The sequence below is a fragment of the Uranotaenia lowii genome, chromosome 3, assembly GCF_029784155.1.
Source record: "Uranotaenia lowii strain MFRU-FL chromosome 3, ASM2978415v1, whole genome shotgun sequence".
NCBI lineage: Eukaryota > Metazoa > Arthropoda > Insecta > Diptera > Culicidae > Uranotaenia > Uranotaenia lowii.
The window spans coordinates 136,339,214-136,359,634 of NC_073693.1; the positions used below are offsets into that span (position 1 = coordinate 136,339,214).

The 20,421-nt window shown below is 36.6% G+C and overlaps 1 protein-coding gene across 5 annotated transcripts in view; it reads left to right on the forward strand.

The window, feature by feature from the left end:
• Window positions 1-657: 657 nt before the first annotated feature.
• Window positions 658-20,421, forward strand: part of LOC129751486 (phosphatase and actin regulator 4) — a 611,903-nt gene continuing 592,139 nt past the window's right edge. For all 5 annotated transcript variants that reach the window (XM_055747021.1, XM_055747022.1, XM_055747025.1 and 2 more), the window contains exon 1: window positions 658-2,212. The gene's annotated coding sequence lies outside the window, so the exon portion shown is untranslated. The remainder of the gene's footprint in view (window positions 2,213-20,421) is intronic.

Consider the following 20,421-nt stretch of genomic DNA (forward strand, 5'->3'; position numbering starts at 1 on the left):
ATCAGCCAACAAAGTTAAAATAATGCGGTAAACTTGTATAGTTAACATAACATTGATATTCTCTAACTCTAACATCTTCTCGCTTTCATCGACAAGATTTTAAACTTTGTATCAAAGATGTATGTGGCAAAATTTTCCAGTCAACGTTCGATTCAAATAAATTATTGCGATGACAGCGCCTGGCTTGAAGGCTGAATGATCTTCCAACTTTGTAAACATCAACAAACCCGGTGCAAATAATATGGTACTTTTGAAATGGGGGCTATTGCAAAAATCATTTGAAATAATTTCGTTTATGAAATATTAAAATTAATTTGGCATTTAAAATCGCTGAAAGGAAGAAACTGGGAAAGAGGGTTTTAATTTAATTTTTAATTCACAAATTTCTTCCAATTTAATTGTGAATGGAACAAACACGGATGGACCGTATACTTTGCACTGGGGTTGAAGTGTTTATACATGAATGACGGCTACTACTACGGTCTACGGTACGGCCAAGTTCGGTCCCGTTACTGCACAAATACTGACAAAGGGAGCAATACATCAATGGGAAAACAGCAGAGCTAACTAGCTAGGGCAGGGGGACATGCCATGCCAGATGCCAGTCAGATAATCAACTCGAGCCAAGAAGACTCGAACGACGCTGTAGTAGTGCCTTTGCCAGTCAGTCGTCTGCCGTCGTTCGTTCGTCTCGTACACACGGATACGGACAGAGAGCTCCGTCGTACTGTTGGGGGGTTGAAATCGCGTCGCGCGCCTTCTTCTATCACAGAAAACCAAGAGAGAGTGAGTGAAGAAGAGGGAGGGGATCCGCTGATAGCTAGCTTGATCCCCGTTTTCATCGGGAGTTTCCTTTTTGGAGATTGCTGGCGGAGGAAGTTTGCTGCGGCTTTCCCGACAACCGTCCAGTTTTCCAGCGGTTGCTGCGACCAAAAACAACCGATATCCGGAAGATTGTCCGTCGCGGAGCAGCAGGACGGAGAAAAGCTCCAGTGGAGCAAAAGAAGAGTTTTTGGAGTGGCCGCAAACGCAGGAACGAGAAATAGAAAGAGCTGCGTTCTTTATCCCAGCTGTTGTTGGTCTGGTTTGGGGTGCTGCAGTTTCCACATTTTCGTTGGTTGATAATTAGCTCTTAGTTTCGGGCTCGCGGAGTGAGTGATTATGATGGTGGCTAATTTTAAAGGGCTTGAGAAGATGAGTGATTTATCTGGAGGGTAAATGTTTGTATACACAGCAGCCGAAAATCATGGCAGGTGAAGCTGTGAGATAAATTTTCTTCTCTACCAAAGGAATGCAAATATGCCGAATGTGATGAGGCCTTTTGAAATGTGGTGTATCGCTTGAAGGTGTTAAATGGTGGCAGCAAAGAAGAAAGGCTCACAATTCTGATAGTGTGAGGCTCTGCGAAAGAAGTGAAAAGATAAGAGGGCACCAGAGAGCGAAGAGGGGCAAGCGTTTGTGTGTGTGGATTAAGATAGAATTTTGAAGTTGGGGAATCTGTGAGGCAAAGCAAAGCAAAAGAATTGAAGAAACGTCTACAACAGAGAGAGAGGAAGAAGAATGATCCCTGGTTGGGGGAAAGAAAAGGGGGTGATGTGATGGTCAAGTGGAAGGGTGCATTGTGAGATTGGCTCCGTTCATGGAGAAGAGTTGTCCCTTGAGTTATAATTGGTCAGCGGAAAATGATGATGTGCTGCTGCTGCAATGGGTTCAAGTGCACAATCTCAAGTGAATGAGAAAAAAGAATATCATCTGGTGGGTATGGCGAAGAGCTGAAGCAAAAGAGTCCCAATAAAAAAAAGCATATGCAGTGCAGTGAATAATCAGTAAAGGTGCTTCGACAAGAGCCTATAACAGCTCACAGAAGAGTATGATCGACAGCAAGAGCTTCAAATTGGAAGAGAAGACGAAGCCTGTGTGTCAAAGAAAAACGGTTGAGAAGAAAGGAAAGGTAAATGCGGCAGCGAAGGCAAGTGATGAAGGAGGAATGTGATTATAGAGGCAAGTTCGATAAATATACATACACTACACACGGGCCGACACACAACAACTGTAGATAGATACAGGTAGACGGACGAAAAGCAGAAACAGCAAAGAGAAGCGAAGCAGTGTGTATAGTAAGCAAAAACGGCGTTTATACACATCGGTATGGAAAAATATTGCATATCGGTTCTTGGCAGTGCTGCTGGACTGGAGCAACTATCGAGCATGTGTAAGTGTCATGATTATTGTATTGTTCGTACTCACATTTCGTGTAGGATGTTTCAGAGGGTTCATGTAGGAATAGTAGCTTTTACTAGAAGTCAATGTCTTCAAACAGTTTACGCATAACAGTTTCAATTATGCCTTTGTCTTTGAACTTTATAAATTTTTGATTATTTTTGTTTTTTTAGTACTTTATGTAAATTTTAGTATTTTTGTTTTTGTTGTTTTATTTAGCTTTCCTTTAAGGTTAAACTATCCCGGTGACGTTGACCATCCCGGTTAAATTAATGAAATTCAGCTGAAAAATGGCTGATTTTAAGTTTTATTTAAAGTAAAAAAGGTTTTTGGTTTCCAATGTCATATGTCGTGAATGGAAATATATGAAAAAAAATTCAACATCATTGATTTTCTCTTGACCCGAATGACAATTGTTAAAGGGTCTTTAATAAATGCTAATAATAATTGATTTTCTTTTTGAAAACCATTGTTTTTTCCTTAATTTTATTAGCTCATATTTTTAAAACTATATTATCTATAACAACATAAAAACCAATGAAAACTAACAGAATTTCAATTTTTTTTTGTGATATTTTTATAACTTTTAGAACCGCGAACAACATTTCAGTGTAACAAAAAGCGTTAAGAAAAAGTCGATATACCTCAGATTTGGTCCTCAATATGTTGAAATTCTATGGTTTAGTTATAAAAGCATTGATTTTTTTTATTATTGTTTCAAATTTTTAGCTGCTGTCTGTAAAACCAAGCACTTTTATCATTTTAATAAGAGATCTCAATCTATCTGAATTCATCTCAATCAAAATTTTTTCAATTTTTTCGACTTCAACAAAATGAGTAATCTTTGATGAAAAACACCCATTTTTTGAGGACTGTTTGGCTTTAAGGTTTTTTTAACCCAGGATTTACAGTACGGAAGTGACATACAAAGCCATCACACAAGAAGAGCACAAAATTTTAGACTGCCAAATGTCAAGAAAGAAATGACAAAAAGATCTGTTTTCTACAATGGTTTGAAAATGTACAACAGCCTACCACAAGATATCAAGGACAGCCCGAACATAAATAGCTTTAAACAATTGACAATACTCTTTGTAAAGCATACCATTTGAAACATATATAAATTATTGAAATTTGATGAAATCTGATGAATTATCAGACAGATAATCTGTACAGTGATGGACATACGCGGGAGTTGAAAGGCGACAAAGAAGTACAGAAATGACAAATAAAAGTAAAAACAATTATCCAAAGGATACACTGTCCCTCCCACATCTAATGAAGCGTATGGGGTGGTGGAAGGACCCAAATGGGCCTGTGGGACCATCGCAAAAAAAAAAGAAAAAAAACGTCTTTTTTTGAAGACCATACAAATCAAAACTCAAATTTTTAGGAAGCATCTGATAGCAGCATTTGGACAATGGTAAAGTTTATTAAAAATCGGTTCAATAGTTTTGATTCTATATCCAAAACAATAATCCGGGTTTATATGACCCTAATCGGTTAATTCTCTTTTTATGGCTGGGTGACTCTGGTAACCCTAATTAAAAAAAACTAAAAATGGGAAATTGAAGAGCTCCTCATTTTAGGAAAAGTCAGAAAATTTCAGGTATCTAGCTTTAACCGTTCCTGAGATATTGCTTTAAGAAAGTACAGTTCGGGTCATATAGACTCGAACCGCAACAAACGTAAACATTCATTCAAGGTGTTTGTCTAAATTGAGTTGATCCCAAAAAATCAAAAATGATAAGTAATGTTATTTGAAAACCCGATTGAAATCAAACTTGAATTCATATCAAATACCACAACATATTGTGAAACATAGCACTGAAACCTTTTTTTTTTTAATGGAGCATGTTTGCATGGTTTGGAGTCCTTAAAGCCATTGTTGGAAGTATAAGTGCATTTATCACACTTGCTTCAAAGATTCTGACTTGCGCAAATTTTCGTATTATTACGGATTGATACTTTTAGTTAAAATCGCACGGTATTTAACTAACTAATGGTTTTATTCTTAGAGCTTAGATTAGCACGACAGAATTCCTTTTAAATACAATAGCTCATCCTCCCTATCTCTACTTCTCAATCTCCAGCATCTATCACTGTGTTGCCAGTGTTCCAACATGTATATTTTTTAAAGTTTTTTCGAGATAGAAGAAATCATTGACTCCTCAAACTGATCATTTTGCGACCTTTTGCTTCCCGGAAATGCACGGTAGCAAAAAAAGACGCAAAAAACCAAATTGCACTCCAAAATTAGTCCTGCATTATTTTGGCCGGGAGCTCGTGTGCTTATGTCAGCATTCCTTGCGTGCGCTGTCATTACATCGTATGAAACAAAATGTAATTAAATATGTACACTAAACCGCTGCAAGCTTTATATGGAAATTTGAAATTCTTAAATTTTTACACCTTTCTAAAACTTTCGTAACGTTTTTTTTGGTTGTTTTTGCTGCAAGAAATAGCAAAACAAATTTTGGAAATGATCCATCTAGTCCTTAATTAACGCAACGAGGTTTAATTTTTGGAAACTTGTATGGGAAAACAAAACTTTTCATTCAAAAATGGCCAGAGATGTACTGATAGTTTCAAAAATATAACCTTGGTATTAAAAAATTTCCCTTGATTCTTGCAGTACAAATCATGTAAACAAAGCACAAACCTAACTTGTACCCCAGATAAGATATTCGATGTTTTACAAAAAATTTTATTCAAAATTATTCTTTTTCAGTTTTAACGTTTTTTCATAGCCAGGGAATTTATTGATTTATATAACCTTTGTAAAAACATTTCATGAAATTTTTAAAAGCTCTAGCAAAGTCTGCCATTTTAAAATACTTTTCAATGCATTCAGATTTTTTATTTTGAAATGATTCTAAATTTTTTCATGAAATGCTTAGCTGCATGTCATGTTAGCAAAAAATGGAGCTTAAGAATAGTTAAAACCATAAATCAAAGACCAACTTCATTTCAGTTTTATATAAATTTTCTGGATGATTTAATGTGCAAAAATTTCTTCTTCCATACAAATTTACATACAAAATTGAAACTCAGGGATCGACCAAATCATCTCAAATTTTATACTGATGCTTGATTACCCAAAAGGCATTGAAAAAACATATGGGAGCAAAATGTCATTTTTGCAGCGGTTTAAATTGTACACTCAGGCTAATTCCTATTATAATTTTCATAAGATACGTCTTATGAAGCGCCTTTTAGAGTGTAAAATAATTTTTCATAAGACTCTTTATTTTTAAATTATTTTGATTTAAATACGAAGTTCTTATGAAAAAAAAATAGAAGAAACGGCATTGTGATTGAATTGAACTTCATAAGAGAATCTTATGACATATATAACAGTATTTTTCTGAGTGTAGTTTTATTACCAGAACGTTCACACACAAGCATAAACTAGTCGCACCTCTTTTCATTTGCAATATTTGTTGTCAGGACAACATGCTCTAGATGTAAAATACAAATTTTTAAATTGCCTTTCTAACTTTTGTAGCCGTTTTATGTAATTACTTAGGATGTTTCATATGATTTTATGAAAGTGCACGCGAGATTTGATGTAAAGTACATCAATTGTCGTTCGTTTCTGAAGCATAACATCTCTTTTTTTTTGCGGTCTTGGGATAAAATATTTGTCATAAATAGTTTAAGCCCTAAGAAAAACAACCAATTGACCTATACAAACCAAAGTCATTTGTTAAAAAAAACTGGTTTTTAATGTTCCTCCCGAACAAAATGTTTCAAAACAAACTTCAGACTCGTAGACATTTCTCTTGGAAAGTCGAATTTTCATAATTTAGTTATTAGATGAGTCTATTGTGATGCTTGAATAAATAATTCAACACATTTTTCGCACTTCTAATAAAATTTGTAAAATAAAAAAAATTCAAAAAATAAACAGTTTTAATTAGTTTATTTATTTAGTTTTTTTTCTTCTATAAATTCGACCAAATGTGCCTTTTCGCTTAATTAAGCATCGCAATGGACGGAGGCAATAATAAAACGATGAAAATTCGACTTTTCTACGAGAAATGCGGATGTTTTCTTTGAAAAAGATCTTTTAATGTGTAAATTTGTATTGAAAATTAACCAACTTTATTAAATCATTTGGCACGAAACCCACAACACCGAAATTTTTCACATGCATTTAGATTATAATCACAACTGTCTTTCCTCGAAAAATGAGGTACGCCAAACTGCGCACATTCAAGTTATTGAAATTTGAAAAATGTATAGCTTTAATCTATTTTTTGCGATGATGACAGAAACCTTCTGCGAAACGAATAAGTTTTCCACTAGAATATCTCATTTGAGTCTATTCCAATCGAATACTGTAGAACTTTGAGGTATTGTACAGCTAAAAACAAAAAAAGGTAAAAGAAACTTTTTCTCCTAGTTTTTCTGAAATTATTATTTTTGCAAGGTTAGTACATAACATAGAGCTTAGCAATATTCTAAAAAGTTAATGTAAAAGGTATAATGAACAACTTTGTCGAAGAAACCTTGCCTATACCTTGCTTCTGTAAAAAGTTAGATTTTGGCGCCACCTTGCGGAGAAAATTAGAACTAATCAAATGCATCAATAGAAAACGCAAATATTGTTGAGTAACTTTGTCGAAGACACCGTTGAGCTAAAACGAAGCCTCTGGCCTGCAGTCAATTTTGGCCGCAAAAGTGTGGTTTCTGGTCCTCTGTGTGGCGGTGGTCTAGCGATATATGTGAGAAACGATATAAAGTTTAACTTGAAATGTAACACATGATGGATATCATCATATTGAAGATGACCTGACCTGATATGTTGAACTGATGGCTGTTCATGGAATCTACAGACCTCCAGACTACAGTTTTTCCAGATTTCTAAACCAAATTGAACACATTTTTTCCGATGTAAACCTATTTTCATCTTGGGTGACCTAAATGTCCCAGTGAATGGGGAAACGAAAATTCTGTTCTACAGTTCCAAAGTCTTCTGAACTGTTACCGTTTGGCTGTCTCAAATACTATAGTAACAAGCCATAATTTGCTAGACCACAGCATCGTACGTTTCAACAACTTAATGCCATAACTAACTACTAACCAATGAATGTGATATCTGCGACCGCCCGCCCCTCTTTACTATATATAGCAATAAAAAAAGAAGCACTGGGAATTAAACACTTATCGCGACGCTATATTAATTGAGAAAATCTTCAGAGAGACTTTTCCGACTTCCTCAGGAATCCAAACTCCCAGAATCAAGACCCAAACTCTACACTACAATCTTTTGCAGAACACTACCAAAAAACCGCTTGAAAAACATACAAGTATCTCGACAGCCACAGTTCGGATGAAAAAGGTCTGTCCATAGATGACCCTAGAACATAGGTCGGCAACCTGCGGCTCGCGAGCCGCATGCGGCTCTTTGGATACCAAGCTGTGGCTCTTTGGCTCACTGCGCAAATATTATACATATTTTTGAATAAAATATTTTATATAAAAATGCGGAACCGATAATTCAGTCCTGTGACTTTGCACAAGATTTTTCATAGATGAAAAAGATTTTTTTTAGATTGCATCTGCTGGAGGAATAAGCGGATAAGACAAAATGGCAAAATCGGATTTTATGAATCATAATTTTACATATTTGATTTTCTCTGTTATTGAAGTGTCAGCCTAGAGATCAAGTTTTTTTTCATCATTTACCATAAATGCAAAGAATAACTGTTGTTATCAAATAACAAAACTAAATTCAAATTATTTATTTCCAAAACGTGTGTATATTTTTAAATCAATCGAACACAATTTTGAGCCAGAAGCTAGTAGGAAAATCAAAGATTATCATTTACAAAAAGTAGTCTCATCGAATTTGTTTTAAGCACTCACAACCTCTTTTTGTGCTCTATGAAGAATTTTCAGTTGGAATTTCAAAAATCGTATTTGAATTAATCAACCATTTAAAAAATTATTTAAAACTTTGATGCGTAACAACATAAAAATATTGGAAAAACCACCAGTCCTATTTATTTGAATTGAGTACCATAATTTTAATGTGTCTTAATATATAGTATTCCAGCCAATATAGTATTTAATAAAACTCCTGTGTTGGCTGGTTTAACTAAACTTGTCCAGATTTTCAATGAAAATAAAGGAAATACCAGCTCCGGTCCGGTTGCCCGGAAGAAAAAGTCCGGTTTTCTCCCAAATTATTCCCAATTTTTACGGAATTCCAAAATTTTCACTTGTTTTAGCGAAATAAATTCGCATGCATTTTTTTCATTGTGAGATAAGTTTTTCACGCCACTGATATACCTCGGTAAAAATAATTTTGTGTGTGTTTTTTCAGCTTTTTTCTTGCCTTTTTATAGAAAAATATCCAGATTTTGGCTGGATTTGCCCGGATATTACCTGGTTTTAAGTTTAAAATTTAGAAACCTAATGCTCGGATTAGCCCGGTCGGCCCGTAGCCCGGCTTTAAAAAAAAAACTGGAATGCTTACACAATTAAAAACCAACAATGTTTTTAAATAATTCTTTAATAAAACTAAGAATTGAGATTAAATATTAAAGTCTGACAGCTTTTCAAACTCTAATCAGCATTGAAAATGAACGAATATTTGAATTCTGGAAATCTATTCTTATTCAATCGAACACACAATATTGAATAATCATATGTAACATGAAATGATATTTGCCATGAAATGAATTTGCCAGTTGTAGAAAATTATGAATTATGCTTGATGTCATGAATTTTGAAAATTTTCTAAATTACAAGTGACACTTGTAACCCGTTATCAGGAGCATAATTTTTGAAGAATAAAATTTTCGGCTTCATTAATTTCAGCTGAATATAACTTCATACTTCTGGATTTTGGAAAGGATTAGCTAAATCTGGGAGAAAGTCATGAAAAAGCTTGATAATTTTAATTAATTTCCCTTTGCTTTGTTATTTTAAAAACTTTTCATTGCCTAAGAATGATAAATATTCTGCTTATGTTAATATGTTCAACTCTTTCACTGTAACATCATGCAAAGTACTCATTTAAGCTTGGTATGAATTCTAAATATTCATGAGCCGATATTTGCCAACGCATTTAAATTGATATAAAATGCTAGAAGAGTTAACGATTCAGAAGAGAATCCATGCAATTAATGGTAATCAGACACAGATTTTTCAACTTGTTCATTGATTCATTCATATATTTTGTTTTTTTTTTAACGAAAACAATAAATCTTTAAAGTGGCTCTTTCAAACTCTGGAATTTTGAAAATGTGAAGTTTTTGGCTCTTCTGACTCAAAAGGTTGCCGACCACTGCCCTAGAAGTATGGCAGCTTTCGAAAACCAGAGATTTTGCGGAAATGGAGGAGAAACCGTAGAAACCTTCAGTTAACCGAACAAACGAAAGAAATTAATAAAAAAAAACAAACGAATACTAACAACATGAAAATTATGTGGAAGAGGATCAACGAAATTATTGGGAAAGAATCCAAACCTGAAAATTTGCATCTACAATACATCTAATACTTATGCTAGTCAACATAATTCTACTGGCAATATTGCTGAGCATCATACAATCGAGCGGGTTAGAAACAGCATATATCTTCGCCCGTCAACTATCCAAGAAGTCATCGCAAGAATATTAAATCTAGATCCTACTAAGGCGGCTGGACTAGATCGTTTCCCGGTGTCAGCATTACAAACTCATCACATGGAACTATCTCCAATCCTATCATCATCATTCAATGAAAGTGTGTGTATAGCTGAGTATCCCGAAGTATTGAAGCTCGCTGCAGTCCATCCTGTGTTCAAATATGGTGACCCTAAAGAATTGAATAGCTATCGACCTAAACTAATCGCAACAAGACTGATAGAGTTTTTTCAAGGTGAAAACTTCTTGTAGAAACACCAACATGGTTTTCGTAAAGGAGGATCCACTGAAGTCACCGTCCTAGAGTTAGTAAACAGTATTTTTCACAACTTGGACAGGAAAAAAGAAATTGCTGCAACTCTATTTCTTGATTTATCGAAAGCTTTCGATACGATAGACCATAATTTATTGCTAGAAAAGTTGAAAGCGTATGGAATTAAAGGATTAACAAACGACTTTATACGAAGCTATTTACAAAATCGTCAACGAGTGGTCAAAATAAATAACACTTTAAGTGATAAGCTGACTATAACTGTAGGGGTACCCCAAGGAAGCAACCTAGGTCCATTGTTATTTATAATTTACGTAAATTACCTAGCAAAACTTTCTCTATTTGGAATTCCAAGGCTTTTTGCAGATGATACGGTTTTAGAATACTCGAATCGCGATGTGGATATTTTAATACGAGAAATGGAGAATGACCTGAATGTTTTGGATAAATATCTGCAAAACAACTTACTTACTTTGAATGCCGCTAAAACAAAAAACTAAATTACCACCACCACACTTACCACTTAATCACAAGCTAAATGTAATTGAAGAAGTGTCTGGTTTTAAATACTTACATGGAAGCCACATGTTTTGAATCTGATAAAAAACTGTGCTCCAATCTGTGGAATAATATGTAAATTATCTTACTTTATACCAAGGCATGTTTTGCTAAAGCTTTACAATAGTTTTGTACACAGTAGATATACTTACGGTATAAGTGCTTGGGGACATGCCAATGTAACAAACCTAACAACTCTAAAAGTTCAGCAAATGCATGCATGTAAAATCCATCTACAAACTTCCAATTGTATAAAACGCCTGGGCACAATATCCTATCGATAAACTGTTTGAGAGATTCGAAAACTTTAACCATAATGCACCGGATTGTAAAGATAAAATACATTCACCATAACTTTGATGTCCAACACGTCACACATAACCATAACACCCGGTCTATTGACAGATTAGTTGTAGCCACGATGAAGTTCCGTCCTGGACCACTGTGCAATGGTATAGAAGAAGTCATTTTTATGTACTTAGAAAACTTAGTCAAAAAATGCATGCGAAATGCATGCATAACATCAATAAATAAGATGTGATTCTTAGAACAAAATCTTATTATTTTTTTTAATCAGCTTATGATGGGCAATTAGTGGAATTGTCGATCAAGATTCGAGGTGGATACAATTTTTAGAACACCTTTGGAGGAACTACTAAAAAAATTATTGTCTTTCCAATAGCTTCTGAATTTAGCAGTTGTTTTTTGAACGAATATAATCACTTCAATCCCTGAAACACCTTATATCCGTTTGCTCGTATGCGTTACGTTCCTTCAATATCACTACAGGCAGAGACCTTTTAACATGCCCGCGACCATGACTGCCATGGAGCCCCAAGTGGGTTTGTGTATAGGTACCTTCTTTAGCTGGTTAGTCGCATTGCTGCTAGCTTGCTTGCTGCTATGTTCGAATTCGGAACAGAAAGCGAAACATAATGAAACTGGCTGAAAAAGGCCAACAACAAACCGAACCCAACCAAAAGGAACAAACCGAAAGCTGGAGTGTAGAGTGCGCGGGAATGGAGAAGAATGTTTCTCGTAAAAGGAACGTGGAACGAAAAACAAGTTTTGCTGTTGGGTCTCTCGAAAAATAGTGATTTGGATTTTTTTTCTTACCTTCGAAATTCTCGCTTTTCAATGTTTGTTGTTTATCTTTTTTTTCTCTGTTCGCATTTCGCCTCATACTGGCTTTGGGATCATTTTTTGTGTCTTGGAACGCTGCTGGTTCTTTTTGGGGTTGGCTTTCTGAAGGCTTTCGATCTGATGAAAGTACGCGATTTGCTGCTGTGGGTGGATTGCCAATGCTAATGTTTTATGAAATTTAAGAATATTATTGGCAATAATATTAAAAAAGAGCTGTTTCTGAAATAATCGTTAACTTATCTTTGGTGCAGACTGTTTCAAATGTATTTCAAGTTTATAAACTACGTTTTTTTGTTGTGATCAGAGAATTGTTTAGAGGATTGTGCTTTCAAAACACAGACAAAAGTTAAAATTGTCAAAAATTTTACTTTTCAAAATAGGTACTAATTGAAAAGTAAGCTTTTACTGCGCTTTTGCATATTTTTGTGGCCACAATATTGTTAATTTTTTAAGGTTCATTATACTTTCCTTAACTTCAGCAATCGAATGCATTTCTCGTTTGTCTTGATGGTCTTTAGAATATTTTTCAAACTTTCAATCATTTAATCTCATTTAGTTTCAATACCGAAAAACTTTTTTTTTTTAATGAAAAAACATTTAGGTTGACAAAAAATGCAAAAAGATTTAAATTTCTTTTTTCAACCTATGACTCATGAGATTTTCGTTCATGCCGAAACATCAAGAAAAGCAGCATGCGATATTTGGCACTTGGGTAGGCATTTATTCTGTTCTGGAGGTAAAGAATGACTATTTTGAGTTTCCCTCCTCAATGGGTTTACTTTTGAAAGCATTTCAAGTTTCAGAAATTGTCATTTATCTGTATAAATTTTTAAACGACTTAAGATTCAATTGAAACTTATTCAATTTTATCCAATTGAGCAGCTTTGTTTTCGTATTTGTCCGTGCATGAAAGCATGTCCCCCAAACAATAACATTCACTAACGATTCCAGATTAGGATCAATTGAGCGATTCTCTCGAGCTAATCAATGCCACGATTACGATTAATCAGCCATTTGAGCCGCATTCCATCTGGATGACATAACCCATACATACGTACCTATCAATTTGAAGCCAAGTAGGAATCTTAATGACTATCCACATTATTGGTACCCAGGTTATCAATTAGGAATGTTATTCACATGGGTGGATAACAGTTTAGAGACAAGTACATTTCCGGTTGTGTTTTCCTCGTTCTATTAAAAACAACACCAATAACGTTTGCGCCCTCGGGGGTTGATTTTTCCTTTCCGGCCTCGATTTCTGAGTGGGTGTGCATTTTGTTCGATACTATTCGATGATTTGATTTTTTGTTGTTGTTGTTGTTACTGCAGGAAAAACTTTTTTCCTCGATCCGTTCCGAGAAAATGTTGTAGGAGCAAATCGAGAGAGATTCTATTTTTATTTCTACGCGCGTTTGAACTTTGCGTTTTTTTTCGGATGGAATTTTCCATTTTGGGCACTGATGCAGATTGTTGTTCTAGTTTTTTTTGGATCATGGAAAGTTATTTCGGTATTCTCACTGAAAAGAGTGCCTAAGGATGTAGATGAGAAAAAAATCGAAAGCTTCGAATAATAATCGCGAAACAATGTTGTTATGATGATTGTCGATATTCAAGAAAAACCAAAAAAAGTGACGTTCTCCGAACAAATTTTCTCGTTTTTCCATTAAAATTTGAAATCAAAACCCGGGTCCCCAAACCTCATTTTAAAAATCTGCAAAAATTCTGCCGTTCGTTTTGACCAATGAGGAAACTTTTAAGACAACAGGATTTTTGAAATTCGAGAGAAGTTGCAATATGACATATGTAGGTACCTTATTGTACATGCTAAAAACTTGACTAGTGATTCGAGAATCGATAAAAAGACGACAAAGTTTAATATCTGGAGTTTATTTTGTCCTTCGATTGCTCTAAACGCATCCACATAACAATTGATAGAAAAATTTGCCAATGTGACTTTTACACACATTAAAACTTGAATCGCTTTGGAAAAACTAGTGACAGTTCTATACTTTCTTCTGCAAATTTGCACCTTATAACATTGCGCATCATTTGAGTTCATTGTTGATAGGATAAGCTTGCCAGATTGCCCGGTTTTATTCGGGTTTGCCCGGATATTTGATGCAAAATTTCGAGAAAGTCCGGTCCGGCCCGGTTGCCCGGATATCGTGAAAAAAGTCCGGATATTGCCCGGATTTTTTCACAATTTTCACAAAGAAACCAAAAAAAATCAAAGTTTTTGAGTAAGTTTCAGCAAAATCGATTAACGGTACGGAAATTTTCAACGGTTGTTTCAAATAATTTTGCTGATTTACTTTTATAAACCTTTAAATATTTAAGTGTTCCAAAAAGTTTTTGGAAGTCTGCAATTACATTAATAAAATATTAATTTAATTTTTTTTGCATTTTTTCTTTGCTTTTATATATAATAACACCTAAATTTTGCCCGGGTTTTGCCCGGTTTTTGGATTTGAAATCCATGCCCGGATTTTGCCAGGTTTTTTTGAAAAAATGCTCGGAATTGCTAGGCCCGAATGGGAGTGGAAAAAATTCTGGCAACCTTATGATAGGATGATTTTCTAGTTTGAAACTTGCATAGTAGAGGTGATTAAAAAATTTAAGAGATGTTTGATCTGATTTATGTGAATTTTATTACGAAAAATTGAGTGGACTTTTTTTCAAAAATCGAACCACTGCGAGCTCTAAACATAGGGGCTTATTCTGCGACTCGAGTGACGTGACTTATCGTTTTGCTGGCTTTAACAGCTTCTCTAGCCTCAAAATTTTCGTTCGGATGAGCTGTTATTGGTCTTCAAAGGTCATCAATACACAAATATCTTTTCTGAAGCATTTTCTGGAGTCAGGACAAAAACGAGTCGCAGAATAAGCCCCATAATGTTTCTGAGTCGCCGCATTGTGAAAGTTTGTTTCTTACACGATAAACTATCATTTGAGCTTCCAAAATTCCACACATAATACGCTTCGGATCAATCTAAGTTTTCTGTATCCATTTACATTTACATTTATTTATTACACATATTGGTCCAAATGATGACTTACAATAAATATAAAAAGAGTACTAAGTCAAATTACAGGGTTCTCAATACACTTAAAACTTCACTACGGAAAACATCTCTCGAAACGTCGAAGTCGAAGTGCTAAGAAAAACGGTTGAATGTTTTCATAAAACCGATGATGGCGCTATTAGCTCCATATTTGTTCAATCGAATGGGAACATACAAAGTCCACGGGGTCGCCCACTTAGAGGAATGGCTTCTAGGAGCGTGGGGCAGTCAATTCGCGATGAGATGTTAAGAGATCGGCGCTCGTGCTGCGTTTCTGCGGGCTTGAAGAGTGTCTTCTATGTCTATGAGACGTCATCGATGTTATAGATTGGCAAGTGAAACGAGTCTTGCCAGGGCAGGTGTCTATGGGCGAATCACAAGAAGCACCGCTGTATAGCCTCGATTCGTTCGGCCTCATTCTGGTAGTATAGGGACACCAAACAGCTGATGCATATGCTAGTATAGAGCGAACAATACTGCAATACAAACATTTCAGGCAATACACATCCTTGAAGTCCTTGGACACTCGAAATAAGAATCCAAGACTTCTCGAAGCTTTTTCGACAACGTAGTTCGTTCGTGTCCTGAATTCCAGCTTCCGGTCTAGAATTACGCCCAGATCATTGATGTGTTCTACGCGTGCGATTGGCTCATCCCCGAGAAAGTACTCAGCGCAAAAAGGCTGCCTCCTTCTTGAAAAACGGATGACTGATCATTTAATGCGATTCAAAGGCAGGCAGTGTATGTCACACTAGTGTGCGAAGAGATTAAAGTGATTTTGTAGGAAATCAATATCGTCCGAGAGCGCATCGTTGAAGTAGATTAAGAAGATAATCGGCCCTAAATGGCTTCCCTGAGGCACACCAGAAGAAGCAGGGAATTGTCTGGAGAAAGAGTCCCCGGTGCGAACTGTTAATTTACGTCCAGCAGCCAAGAAGAGTTTCACAGAAACCCAGGCGTTCAAGCTTTCCATTGGCAATATCGTGGTTGACTTTGTCGAATGCCGCAGACAAATCGGTGTAAAAAGCGTCGGATTGAGACTTCGCAGCAAAACTTTCATGCACGTAAAAAGTAAACGTCAGAAGGTTGTCGTGGAGCACTTGGGCAGAAATCCGTGTTGATTGTCGGAATAAATATTCTTACAGGACAAAAAATCGGATCCAAGACCACCAATTCGAATAGTTTAGCTACTGCGCATAATGCCGAGATTCCCCGGTAGTTGTTGACATCTCTCCTGTTAGCTTTTTTATGCACTGGAAACATGTAAGCCTCCTTCAACAGTGAGGGGAAGGTAGCTCTGTCAAACGAAGCTTGTAAAATAACCTTAACAGGAGTCAGCAAAACAGGCATGAAACGTTTAATGAAAGAAGCAGGTATTCCGTCCGGACCCGTAGAGAAAGAATTATTGAGCTAAGCTGCTGCTTTAGAGATGACTGTATCCTCAACCACAATGTTGTTCATACAGAAGCCCAGCGACGCAATATTCCTAACTGCACTATCCAAATGTTCAGGTGATGTCGAAGCTGTATTATAGATAGACGAGCATTTTTGGGCAAAGAGATCACAGACTCCACGATCAGAGTTCGCCGTTTTGTCATCCAGAAACATTTGGGTTGGCAGACCAGGTTAATTTCGCTGACTTTTAACATGTTTCCAAAACGATTTTAGTCTGGACTTAAGATCACGTTGAACTCGAGCTAGATACTTTTGTTGTCAACGTTTGCTGACTTTTTTGTAAACAGAATTTATTCTGTTGTGCTGTTGTGTAAAACGAATATTCGCTGTCAATATGTTTCCCCACTAATATCCAAAACGGGCTGGGTCAATTAGTAAAAGAAGATGGAACATTTACTTCTTCATCTGCAGAAACTTTAACTCTGATGATGGAGAGTCACTTCCCAGATTCAGAAGTTTTTAGTATAGACGAAGAAGTAAACTATAATATGGAATCAAAAAACTTAATGAATCAAAGTGATGAAGTTCAAACACAATTATTACGAATTTGAATGTAAAATGGGCCATAGAGTCTTTTACACCGTTAAAGTCTCCTGGAATGGATGGAATATTTCCAGTGTTCATACAAAAGGTGAGCAAGGATTTGGTACCGATCCTAACCAGACTTTTTCGAGCAAGTTTTATACTAGCACATATTCCGACATGTTGGCAAAAAGTAAGAACTGTATTTATACCAAAAGCTGGAAAACGCAATAATAATATTCCTAAATCATACAGATGAATAAGTTTGACCTCCATTCTTCTAAAAATTATGGAAAAACTTGTGAATTTTCATATAAAACCAACATATATCAAAAAGAAACCCTTAAATGAACAACAATTTGCATATCAAGCAAATAAATCAACCATAACAGCTTTGCACAAGCTAGTGGCAAAAGTTGAAACATCTATTGAAGTGAAAGAAATTGCTCTAGCAGCCTTCCTCGATATTGAAGGAGCTTTTGACAACGCTTCACATAATTCTATCAAAACGGCGATGATATCCCCTGGTTTCGTTGAAATTGTAATAAAATGGATTCAGACAATGCTGAGCAATCGAAAAATTACAGCCATGCTAGGAGATACATCACTGACAGTGAAAACAACAAAGAGCTGTCCTCAAGGAGGAGTACTATCGCCTCTGTTGTGGACACTAGTAGTAGATGATTTCCTGAATAACTTGACTGAATTGGGCTTCGAAGTGCTCGGCTTTGCAGATGACATAGTAGTCATAGTACGAGGTAAATTCGATTGCACTGTTAGTAGTAGGATGCTAAATGCCTTAAATTACTGCCTAAAATGGTGCAAAAAAGAAGGACTTAATATGAATCCCTCAAAAACTACAATAATTCCATTTACAACAAAAAGAAAAAGTGTTATAAAGGAATTAACCTTCAATAATCAACCCATAGCACTAGGAACTCAAGTTAAATTTCTTGGTGTTATTCTTGACCAAAAGCTGAACTGGAACGCGCACTTAGAATACGCTTTTTCTAAATCTCTATCAACGTTCTGGGTATGCAGCAAGACTTTTTTAAAATCAGGGGGACTAAAGCCGAATATCATCTCATGGATCTATACAGCAATATCGAGACCCAGATTATCCTATGCAGCTCTTTTCTGGTGGCCCAAAACATTACAGGAAACAACACGGAACACGCAACACGGAAGAAACTATGTAAATTACAAAGAGTAGCATGCCTTTCAATAACTGGAGCATCAAAGTCAACTCCATCGTCTCCGCTGAACGCAATCTTGAATCTTTTGCCTCTACCTGAGTACGTGCAGTTGGAGGCGGAAAAAGCAGCTTTAAGATTGAAACGAACTGATTTATTACAAAATTGGGAGCCTAAAGGGCACCTAAAAATTCTAAACAGGTTCAACATGAATGAATTGGTTACATCCGTTCAAGACTGGATGATTACTAAACCAAATTTTTATATAAGTTTCAAAGTTATTGTTACGGATCGATCTATATGGACACATTGTGGCCCTATAACTAGGATAGGATCTGGGGGCTGGCCCACAGTTTTTCAAACAGAAGTCTATGCGATATATTGTTGTGTGGAAATATGTTTAAAGAGAATGTATAGACACGCTAATATCTGCATATTTTCTGACAGTCAAGCAGCAATACAGGCTCTAGAAGCCCCAATGTGCAATTCAACGCTAGTGTGGGATTGTATTAATGCTTTGAATCAATTATCAATCCAAAATCAAGTGAACCCATACTGGGTTCCAGGTCACTGTGGTATAGAAGGCAAGAAAAAGCAGATGAAAGGATCTGAAAGGCGCATGACTGGCCCTGAACCTTTTTGTGGAGTATCTACTTGTGCTCTTACAAGTTAATTAAAAAAATGGGAGAACTCAAAGATCAAATTCAAATGGCTTGTAGCCACCGGTACTAGACAATCTAAAAGATTCATAAAGCCCGATTCCAAGAAAACTTGTGAACTTCTGAGTCTATCGAAAATGGATCTTAAAACAATTACAGACCTTTTTACAGGGCATTGTCCATGCAACTACCACTTACATAAAATAGGCAAACTCAGTAATGATGTAACGGGCTACGAATAGGGGGTTAATTTCAGTTAACTACTCCACTTAGCGCCAAGCAAATGCGAGAACACAGTTGCATGTGGAGAAGCGTGTGGTGTTGTGCCCGGCAGGACTCCTCAAGGCGGGTCACTGAAATTTATAAAATTAATCCACCGATCGTTCCACGACACATCTAAATGTTTTTCTGTTCACCCAACCCGAAACCAAAGAACCAATGGGGCTTAAAAGTTACCTTCGAATCAAAACCCAAACTCAAACCCCTAACTCGCGTCTCACGGCGGCCAAGGATCGCCAGACGTCGTAGTTAGTATTCGGCGGTTACGTCCAAAAAACGGCTCTTACTGGTGCCTAAATATATGCTTCTCATCGGGTATAATCGATTCAGAAAGATGTTAGTTGTTCTGACCTACTTGTTTTTTCTGCTGCACTGAAGTGATGCTCCCACGGCGGCTGCTGTTGATAGTTGCGTTCGATGGGACGCTGGGTGTCTCGGCTACGTTGGTGCACTTGACGGCGGCTCAGCTTGGACTTAGCTTGATGTATGGGCGGCTGAAACAGGACTTAGCCGAATTGTATGGTGGCTGAATAGAACTTAGCCTGTGGCTCGCGCGAGACTTGTTGGGTTCCGAAAATGGTTCACGTCCGGCAATTGACAACCGGCTCGGTAAACCGGGAGGCTGCGGATTAACCTCCTTGACCCGTAGGTGCTTTTGGTTCAAGGGACTCTCTTGATGAGGCGGCGCAGACGTGCGCGGCCCCGTTCACCTACCCCGAACAGACACCTTCACTTGAAGGATTTGTTCTGAACCCGGAATATATCTTTCAAATGGTGCTTTGATATGTAGCGTAAGCACTAAGTTTTCCTTTTGCTCAAGAGAAAACTTTAAAACTCCCGCACCGGGCCTAACTTGACGTACCAAAAACTTATAACTTAACTTTGTTATAATCTGACCGCATCTATTCTCAAACAACGTGTTGATGGGTTCTTTGAACCTTCTGCGCTGCACTACAGATATGACTGCCTTATTCACCGATCAACTTGAGAAAGGAAGTCCGAGACTTGGGTCAAAGCTATCTATCGTCCAATATCTTAACCCGATCATGCCCCTGCACTTACACAAGTATATCTCTTCGAATAAATGAAAATGAAATTATCGTACATCGGTTCTTCGACTTTTGGTCAGATCAGAGCCGATGTGTACTGTTTCACGATCGTTCAGAAATGGTCAGTTCCACCACCGACCGCTAGGTGCGCTGGTGCGCTTAAAAAGTTATAACCCCAAAGTTCTCCCCAATTAATTGAGTTCCTCTCATTTACTTGATCCCGAGAGTTAAGGCTGAAATTGCTTCCATATTGTAACACCGTTACAATGAGATGTGCCGATTTTGTCAAACTGAAGTAGAAACTGCAGAGCACTTAATGTGTGACTGTGGATATCTTACGACACATCGACTGAAAGTTCTTGGTAAGCGA